This window comes from Littorina saxatilis, unplaced genomic scaffold (assembly GCF_037325665.1).
Source record: "Littorina saxatilis isolate snail1 unplaced genomic scaffold, US_GU_Lsax_2.0 scaffold_1153, whole genome shotgun sequence".
Classification (NCBI taxonomy): Eukaryota; Metazoa; Mollusca; class Gastropoda; order Littorinimorpha; family Littorinidae; genus Littorina; species Littorina saxatilis.
Window position 1 is genome coordinate 5,796 of NW_027127571.1, and position 9,205 is coordinate 15,000.

The window sequence follows — 9,205 nt, forward strand, 5'->3', positions numbered from 1 at the left end:
GGATGGGTCCTGTTACAATACAGACTGAATGTGCGCAAGATGAACTTTTGATTAAACATACACACACAAATGAATCTCTTGATTTTGTTATACGGCGAATGTCCAGTTTCCACCACCACGTCTGTGGTATGTTTTTATACTGTTTGATTGAATAGACTGACGTGCATTCTCTCGCAAATGTGCGCGCGTGTGTGTTTGTCTGTGCCTCAGACTTATTAATCAAAGATGATGTTGCACATTGCAGATCTATGCGACAGGAGCAAGTGGACAAGACAGCTACATTTGTCTGAGCGAAGATCCAACGGTAAGCTCTTTTAGCCGAAGACAGCGAGCCTGGGCAAGGGCGGATCTGGGGGGGGGGGGGGGGGGTTACGTTACACGGGTTACGTAACCCCCCCACCCCCAAAAAAAAGAGGTAATTTATTGGCTCAGGATGCACCAGATAGCTCTATTTTGCTTATTCCGGGGGGGCATGCCCCCGGACCCCCCTAGAGGCTTAGGCGCCTTCAACTTGTATTTTCGCAGTCATTTTGTAACCCCCCCCCCCCCCCTCCAAAGTGAATTATTGATCTGCCCTTGCTGGGTGCATGCATGCAAGCTTCTATCATGTTCGTGTGAGTGCTGCAGGGCTATTAGACGACTTTTCATTATTCTTGATTTGGAGATCCATGCAGGGTATTAGAAAGTGCAGAATATACACGTTTGAACAAATACGATGTGTGTTTGCTCTGAAAAAAAGAAAAAACGCAACAAACAAACATTGTATTTGTTTAAAGTATCACAAATATTTATTACCTGTATCTGCATGTTTTGATAATGATGAAGGGTAAATTACTTTGACGTGTGCTTTTTTTTTAACCACACTGATAACGAATGATAGAAACACAGACACACTTAATAACATATCCACAAAAAATGTAACAATAAATGTAAGCTGAACAATGCCTGCAACACATTTCAGGCCTCAGAAGGAAGTAATTATGAGATTCAGACAGAGAGAGAAAGCCCAACACGAAACCAGTTGTGACATTTTTTATTTCATTATGTAATATTAAAAACACGACAACAACGTATTTCCTGTACTTAGTTTCGTGCAATTATGGATTGCAAAGTATGTCTAATTGAGTGGCATAAAGAGGCACAGTTGCAGGAAAAACCAACTCGGATCGATCTTGATCAGGATTTTACATGGACACAACCTAGAATTTAACATCCTGGGGGGAGGGGGCACTGCGCCTTTCACATCAAGATGTAAAGATCTATTTTAAATAATACTTATTAGAAGGGAACAAAATCAAACAAACTACAACAATCGTTCTGAGGGGAGAGAATTACCTCTTCCGAAGAAATTACCTCCCTTGCTTTTCTTGTCGTGACTTATGTAGAGTAAAGTGAATAGAAAGTGAATCAGTCAGTAACAAAAAAAACCACAACATTTCTTAAGATCAATGAGGAGTCTTGAAGTATTTGTCAATGTTAATCTTCTATGCATAACAAACAATATATTGCGGATTGATAATTAAAGAAAATCGTCTCTTCTACAGGGTTGACCCCCCTAACTTAAATCAGAAAGGACACCCACAACCATGCAAATTACTTCTGCATCTGTTGAACCAATTATTTTATATATGGTATTCATTAACTTCAGTTTATGTTCTGCCTTTCCAGTAAGTGGCAATTTTGTAAATTGAATGGTCTGACTTTTGTGCAATTTTAATTTTTTTCTCCAAATTCGGGGGTCGACTAAACAGAACGAGTTTTGACATTGAGCGGTAGCCATTTTTACCTAATTTAAACCCTTCAGGCTTTTACCTTTTTGATTATTTTGAATGTCTGAGTATGTAAAAACATCCCCTTCAACCCCCAGGCTATCGATGACCTGAAGAAAGCATGCAGTTACAGCTAGGTTCAGGGCAATCCTCAGACACGAAAGCGTTGGTGTCATTGGTGATTGCAAAAGTTAGATAATTTAACCTACAAATTTGCCACTTTGTGAACTGCACATGCATAAAATCAAGTTTAAGTATGCTGAATATGAAGATATCCAGTCAATTGGTGTAGAAGTTATAGCATTTCTGTCAGTTAACAGTATTTAAAATCTCTAAAGTAAAATCTGACATATTCGAAAGTTTTGCATAAACACCCAGACAATTTTTACGATATTCTCCTAAGCTTCTCCACTTCTCAGCCCTGTCTTGGAAATGAATTCGAATAAGGCAGTCAAAATAACTTAGTTTGGAGCACCCATTAATCAGAATAAGCATTAACTTTTGACACAGGAAATATCTTCTACCAAAAGGTTTTATTCTACATTTTCCCTGCATTATGGCAACAAATTTAATGATAAATCTAAACAACGAAGTGACTGTGGTAAGATGAACAAAGTTAAAAAAACAAAGGATTACTGTAAATGGTTTACGAATCGAAATCTAAACAAGTTTTAATGATAAGTAAAATGATAAAAAAAATAAAATAAAAAAAAGCTAACGTCCTCGCATTTGTCCAGAATTATTCCATGTTTAACATGGGAACAGAGGGATAATTGGTCTAAAGAATTTTTAAAAAGGAGGGTTAGGGTAACCCTAACCCTCTTTGGACTATCTGTATGCAATGCCCGCTATAGGTGAAAGACTTTTGTGGAAGCCATGGAAGAATGCATCGCTGTTGTGCTGGTTCAGCTTGAGGTCCTGTCCTAGCGAATATCCTGCACACACAAAAACACGACTTTTTAAGCCACTTATGTTGCATTCCGTGACATAGCTTTGTTAAAACCGTGTGCCTGATAATAATGACAGATTTTGTTGATATACATTTTTTTTTAAGACACCCCATATAATATTGTTTGACAATCTCTTTCAACATAGTTTACGAATCACCAATGTGTATACAAACGCAAATAACCCACAGGTCAATAAATTACTTTCCAGAGAGAGAGAGAGAGAGAGAGAGAGAGAGAGATTAAAACTAGAAAATGTGTGCTATATAAAACAAGGATAATCACTGTCAAATCTTTGCTTGTACAGGTCTGCATGGTGTTTACTGCGCTATATACACAACCTGTTTTATTTCATTTATTTTTGTTTGTTTGTTTTTTTGTTGTTGGGGGGGGGATGTTTTGTGATGAGGGTTTTTTCAAAGCCTTTACTGCTTTAGTCATTGAATCCACCCGACTTCGATTTATTGTTCAGTGATGGGTAATTGTGTGACCAACTATGTAAGTTAGTGAATGTTCTGGCTTCATACAATGACATTGCATTAATTTTATAAGTGTATGTGTGTGTGTTTCAGGCAAAAGCTGATATTACAGTCCTAGTTGTATGCAGTACCTCTGCTTCTTCGTTCAGGAATCAAAGTATACAATCTAAACCGATTATTTTGTTCAATAATGTTCAGCTTACCATCATCCCGAAGAAGGCAGTAACGTGCCGAGATATTGATTATAGATATTAACGTACCTAACCTGGTTACTGGTGTGTTTTTTATTTATTTCAATAATGTAAATGTGTGACAACTTGCAGGGTACTTGATGTTCAGAGCAATTTTTCTGGCAAAAGACCTTTTATGGATCAAAGAAAACTTTTGTCGTGGTGCACAAGTCAATCAATTTGGTTGATAAATAATTTGTGCTGCTTTTTCCCTGGTTCCAAAACGTAGTATGTATTACCACATGTCCTTACCTGTCATTGGCATCACATGATTCTCTGCAAGCAGTCTTTTGTGGAAATACGTCATTTAACACTTGCACTTATAGTAGGGCTGATGGGGTCTATGTCGACCAAAAGAGTGGGATTCTCTGTAGGTCGAGTTCCTGTAGGTGGATTCCCTGTATACCTAAGACTTTAAAATTGGCAATCTAGTATACAGGGAATCCCACAGGGTGCAGTTTTTCAATAAAACTTGCAAACCATACTCGAATTTCTAAGAAATATCAAAAAAAGATCAAAAAACATCAAATTCTAACGATGTCGCTAAGCATCACGTGACTTTCATTGATATTAGCAAAACGCTACAGGAACTACACCCTGTGGTATTCCCTGTATACAAGATTGCCAATTTTAAAGTCTTAGGTATACAGAGAATCCACCTACAGGAACTCGACCTACAGTGAATCCCATTCTTTTGGTCGACATAGACCCCATCAGCTATAGTAGGTGGCTGTGGAACGGTAGACATGCAACGACAACGAACAACAAAAGACAAAGTGTGGAGTACACTCATTTTTCTTAACATACGCTAAGTTTCTTTGAGAATGCTCCAAGTGAAAATCAGGGGTTCCTAGGCCTGATATCACAATTAAACAGCTTCTTCTCAGAATCAGGAGGGAAAAAACGAAATGTCGTGACAAGAACAGACAGCAGCAGCAGCAACAACAACATTGCTAAATCGTCGCTTTAACAAAATTTCATGTTTAGTATCGCAGACAAAGCACGGCTACTGATCCGACCAAAGCCACACTTCATGCACGATGGGCACATTGTTATGGCCAGCTTGTTAACGTGAGCATTGTGTATGTTTTACAGTAGAATTGCCGTGAATGTGTTTGTCGTTGTGTCTGTCATCTATCCTAGTTGTTTGATTTAGAATAAAGCAAACTTATTACAATGACGATTTTCTTCGGTTTTTGATGAAGGATTGGCATCAAGACTTTTCCTATTTTCCAACTCTGCCACCATACACTGGCCGTTCAGGTCTGCATGTCGACCACATGGTGTGTGATCAGATTTTTCGGACATGTTCACAATGCTTACATGACCACCAAATGGAAAATCAGTTGGTATTTGTTATGTTTTTGTGTAAGCACAATCTTCATACAAGTAAACAGAAACAGTTTTGTTGCAAACAGAGCCTTCATAAGAAAAAATGCTTCTAAGTCAAAATACATACCCCCTTTTTCGTATTGCGTAAAATATACCCATAAATTCTGGACATCATATTTTTATTTTTTTTCACAACAATGAAACCAAACTTTCGCATATGTTTTAGCAATATATTCACAATAAAACCTATGAGTTTGAAGGCTGCATCTTGTTTTGTTTATTTTTAAAAAAACAAAGGATTACTGTACTCACCAAAACAAAGACGACACAAGACGATTACGAATTCGTTGTTTAGATTTTGTTTATTTTTGAGAATTGTTTTGCAAACCCATGCAATGGCCAGTTTCTAGGGAGAGACTGGGGAGATAATGGCCAGTATAGAAAGAGTTAATAAGTAAACTAATGTCAGAAGTAGGTATTTACCTTGTTTGCCTTCGCGTTCTTGATAGGCCGCTGCAGCATTTGTATCACTTCCCTTGACATTCAAAACGCCAATGTATTTCTGAAAGGAAAATAAAGATATTGACCGAAACATCACACAAGTGGTATATTATGCTAGGTTTTGTTTACAGTGCCTGTACTACGACCACATCTGATTGTAATTTAAATAAAGAAAAACTGTATCCATTTATTACTTCTCTATTTGTGTGTGTTTGTGTGTGTGCAGGGGCGGATCACATCATTTTTAAGGGGGAGTTTCCAAATTTCTTTTAGGGACAATTTGACGACGCGAAGCGTTTAGTTGAAGACGCAAAGCATTCAACCTCCTTGGGGGGGGGGGGGGGGGGGGAGGGGGGGGGGGGTCCGACAAATGTTGATAAAAACAAGGAAAATGGATCAATCTGAGCCAAGAAACATCCCCTAATACTCCTTCCAAAAAAGTAAATATATTAAGAAGAAAAATTTGAATCACAAGGACAATTGATCGATCTGGCGCAACCTGGGCAAACTAATTAGCCAACTTCTTTCCAAAATCGTCACTTAGAATACAAAGGCCGGCTCCTAAGTGGTCCGGAACCCTCCGGATCCGCCCAGTGTGTGTGTGTGTGTGTGACCGATGACCTTCTCTAAATTCTAATCGTTGCGTTTGCATCGTAATAAAGTTTTAATACTGGATATGCCCATGAAAAAATATCATTTCTTGTTCATGTCATTGTGTGTGTGTGGCCAGGACCGTGACTTCTGCTTGCCTCGACGTCTTCAGAAAAGACACAAAATGCCAGCAGGCGTATGTTCTTGGAGCACTCAGTATGCCGTCATCTGCAAACAAATAAATACAAATTATTCAATTGTGTAAATAAAGAACAATCATTTTAATATTACAACAAAAAATTCATATAACTGTAGTCTTCACCAGAGACATCCACTACACTATCTTTAAATAAAACTGCCGTAAAAAATTGAAATACTATAAAACTTACCCCCACTCAGATCTATTTGGGATTATTCAAGTTTCAACCATGAAACGATGCCGGTTTGGACAGATCTGCTAGTTTGCCGCTGAAACTGAAATCAAAGGCGATCTTCAGAACTACATGTATTTCTAATCTTGTATTTGTGATTAATATAAAATACTGATCTTCCCAATAGAAGCTGATGTGTATACACATGACCAGGACAAGGTAGGGCATTTACGCAGACGTCGCGGTTCAAAATATCGTTTTAGATCTGATTTTGTACAGCAGCCTGTGTGATTCAGAATCGTCTGCCCTTTTTCGGTTTAACATTTTATGGACGATTCCTATGAGACTGCTCAATCATAACTGATGACATATTCAGAAACAGATGATGGTTTCAAGTAGGCTACAGTAATGATTCGTTAAAAATGTCAAGCCACTCGTCGATCATTCACACTCAAAGAACCCAAGCCAAATCTGCTCTGGTTCCGAGCAGCTTTTTCCAACTGAGACCCTAATTGTTACGCATCTGCCGCGAAAAGATAGACCACAAACAAGCGGCACTGTACCATGCTTTCGTTTGCTAAACAGATTAAATGTGCATTGTAAATGTGCTTACAGCAAAGAAATGCATCCTTACTTACCACAAAAATACTGGTACCACATTCATCGCACTTGTGTCTTCTTACCAAAACCTATCGATATGTTTGTTTACGATATATTGGTAATTACTAACCGTTAACTATTTTTCAAAAATCTGAAATGACTTTTAAGAATCAAAGAAAGATTCGCTAAAACGGTTGACTTCAGAAAATAAGCAATATTTTTCTGAACCATGAAATAAAAATCGAAAACTCCGTTTGATCTTTTATTTTGGTAGATTGATGACAACAGCCGGAACTGAAAGTACCAGAACCAAAAATTAAGGGCATTAATCAGGTAAACTAAGAAGATTGTCGTTCCTGGCGCGCACTTCACATGTCCGTCAAACAGTGTCAGAGTGAGAGAAAAATTTTTTTTCCCGCAGTTCGACAGTATATGAGGCCCTTCTTCATATCAAAGTGTAAAGGTTGCTGAACGATTTTTTTCCTTTTTGCTTGTTTAGTTACACTTTAAGATAGCTTTCGCATTGATGCGTCGACTATTGAGTTTTGTTCATAAGGCGACACAAGGTTTGATTATATAATCTATGTAAACAGATAATCTTCACACTTTCAGATTTGTCTTGCATGTCGGATTCTATTTTCTCTGGCGGGCGTACGTATTTGCCTGTACGTGTGGCTTTTTTTCGTGTTTATTCTCAATCGTTATACATTCTCAAACCTATGGAACGTAATAAACAGTCCTTTATTTGCAACCTGGTCTGTCGGTTCATCCAGCTCTACTTCTTTCTCTTTCTTCTCTTATTTTCTATCTCACTCTTTTCCAGTAAATCTGTGTCTATCTGTCTGTCTGTCGCTGTTTGTCTGTCTGTCTGTCTGTCTCTGTCTATCTGTCTGTCTCTCTCTCTCTGTCTCTCTCTCTTTGTCTGTCTCTCTCTCTTTGTCTCTCTCTCTCTCTATGTCTCTCTCTCTCTGTCTCTCCCTCTCTCCCCCTCTCTCTCTCACTCTCTCTCTCACTCTCTCTCTCACACTCTCTCTCTCTAGCTCTCTCACTCTCTCTCTCACTCTCTCTCTCTCACTCTCTCTCTCACTCTCTCTCTCTCACTCTCTCTCTCTCTCTCACTCTCTCACTCTCTCTCACACACACATACACACACACACACACACACACACATACACACACACACACACACACACACACACACACACACTCACACTTACATTTAGCTTTATAAGAAACCAACACGATAATTGTGCAATTTATATAGAAAATAACCTTACACTTTAACAAACACTGTACAGCTCAACAGATGGGTAACTTAGTGTTGAGAGAGGAACACACACAAAACTGTGTTCATGATCTTTAGCGATTACCGGTTATCAGCCACGCGTATACCTAGTCCGTCGCATTGCATTAGTTCGTTATATTACGTGTGACGGTGAAAGTAGCAGCAGTTTTGTTAAACACTCAACGGGATAATCTGCAGACTGTAAAAGGTGAGTAGATATAACACCCCCATTCCACACAACCGTTCTAGGTCCCGTTCCCGTACCGACCAAGGACGGCTGCCACACCAATGGAACGCTGCGCAAACGACCGTTTTTGGCATCTGTGAGCACGGGAATGGGACCTAGGACGGTTGTGTGAAATGTGGGTATGACAACTCAGTGTGTGAGAGCGCTACCGTTGCGTTACCGTTGTTTTAAGTTCCTTTAACGATCCAAGCGTTCCGTTACGGATGGGTTAAGGTTCCATTACCGTTCATTCTGATCGGGAGGGGAACGGCTACAATGTTGAACATGCAGCCCAAACTTAACCGTCCCTACCGACCCTACCGTTCAAAGCAGTTCCGTTAACGATCATTTACGTTCCATTGCGGTTCCCTCCCGATCCCTTACGTGCCTGCACCGTTCCTTGGTCGGTACGGGAACGGGACCAAGAACGGTTGTGTGGAATGGGGGTGTAACAAAGTTTCTAAAGAAAAAGAAGTACATGAAAAATAAGAAGTTCAAGAAGAAGAACAAAAAGACGACGACGATGGCAACATTGCATGCTGATTGCAGGGACGATGACAAGTATAATGACAAAGACTCTGTGCTATGTTCCGCACATTAGGTTTTTACATCGATGTACAGTTGATTTGGAATGTTAATAACTGCAGTAAATATCAATTGTATAGTGTCTATAATGACAATGGACCTAGGTTGAACACGCCATATATTTGTGTTGGTAACATATAGGCACCAATTGGACGGGTGTGCATGTGAAGTTAATATATAACCACTTGTGTAGGCAGGGAAGGATAACTCTAAACCGTTGTTGTGGTGGTTACTTATTTCTTAATCCCGGATATGTAATCTGAGTATGATGACCAATCTTACAATGTAG

At 39.1% G+C, this 9,205-nt stretch overlaps 1 long non-coding RNA gene across 1 annotated transcript; it reads right to left on the reverse strand.

Moving 5' to 3' along the window:
* Positions 1–585: 585 nt before the first annotated feature.
* LOC138955997 (uncharacterized) lies at positions 586–7,216 on the reverse strand. Its single transcript, XR_011452458.1, has 5 exons — positions 6,859–7,216; positions 6,239–6,323; positions 5,992–6,077; positions 5,241–5,319; positions 586–2,704 (listed from the first exon to the last, which is right to left on the reverse strand). It is a non-coding gene; the product is annotated as an uncharacterized lncRNA (long non-coding RNA).
* Between the last annotated feature and the right edge of the window lie 1,989 nt (positions 7,217–9,205).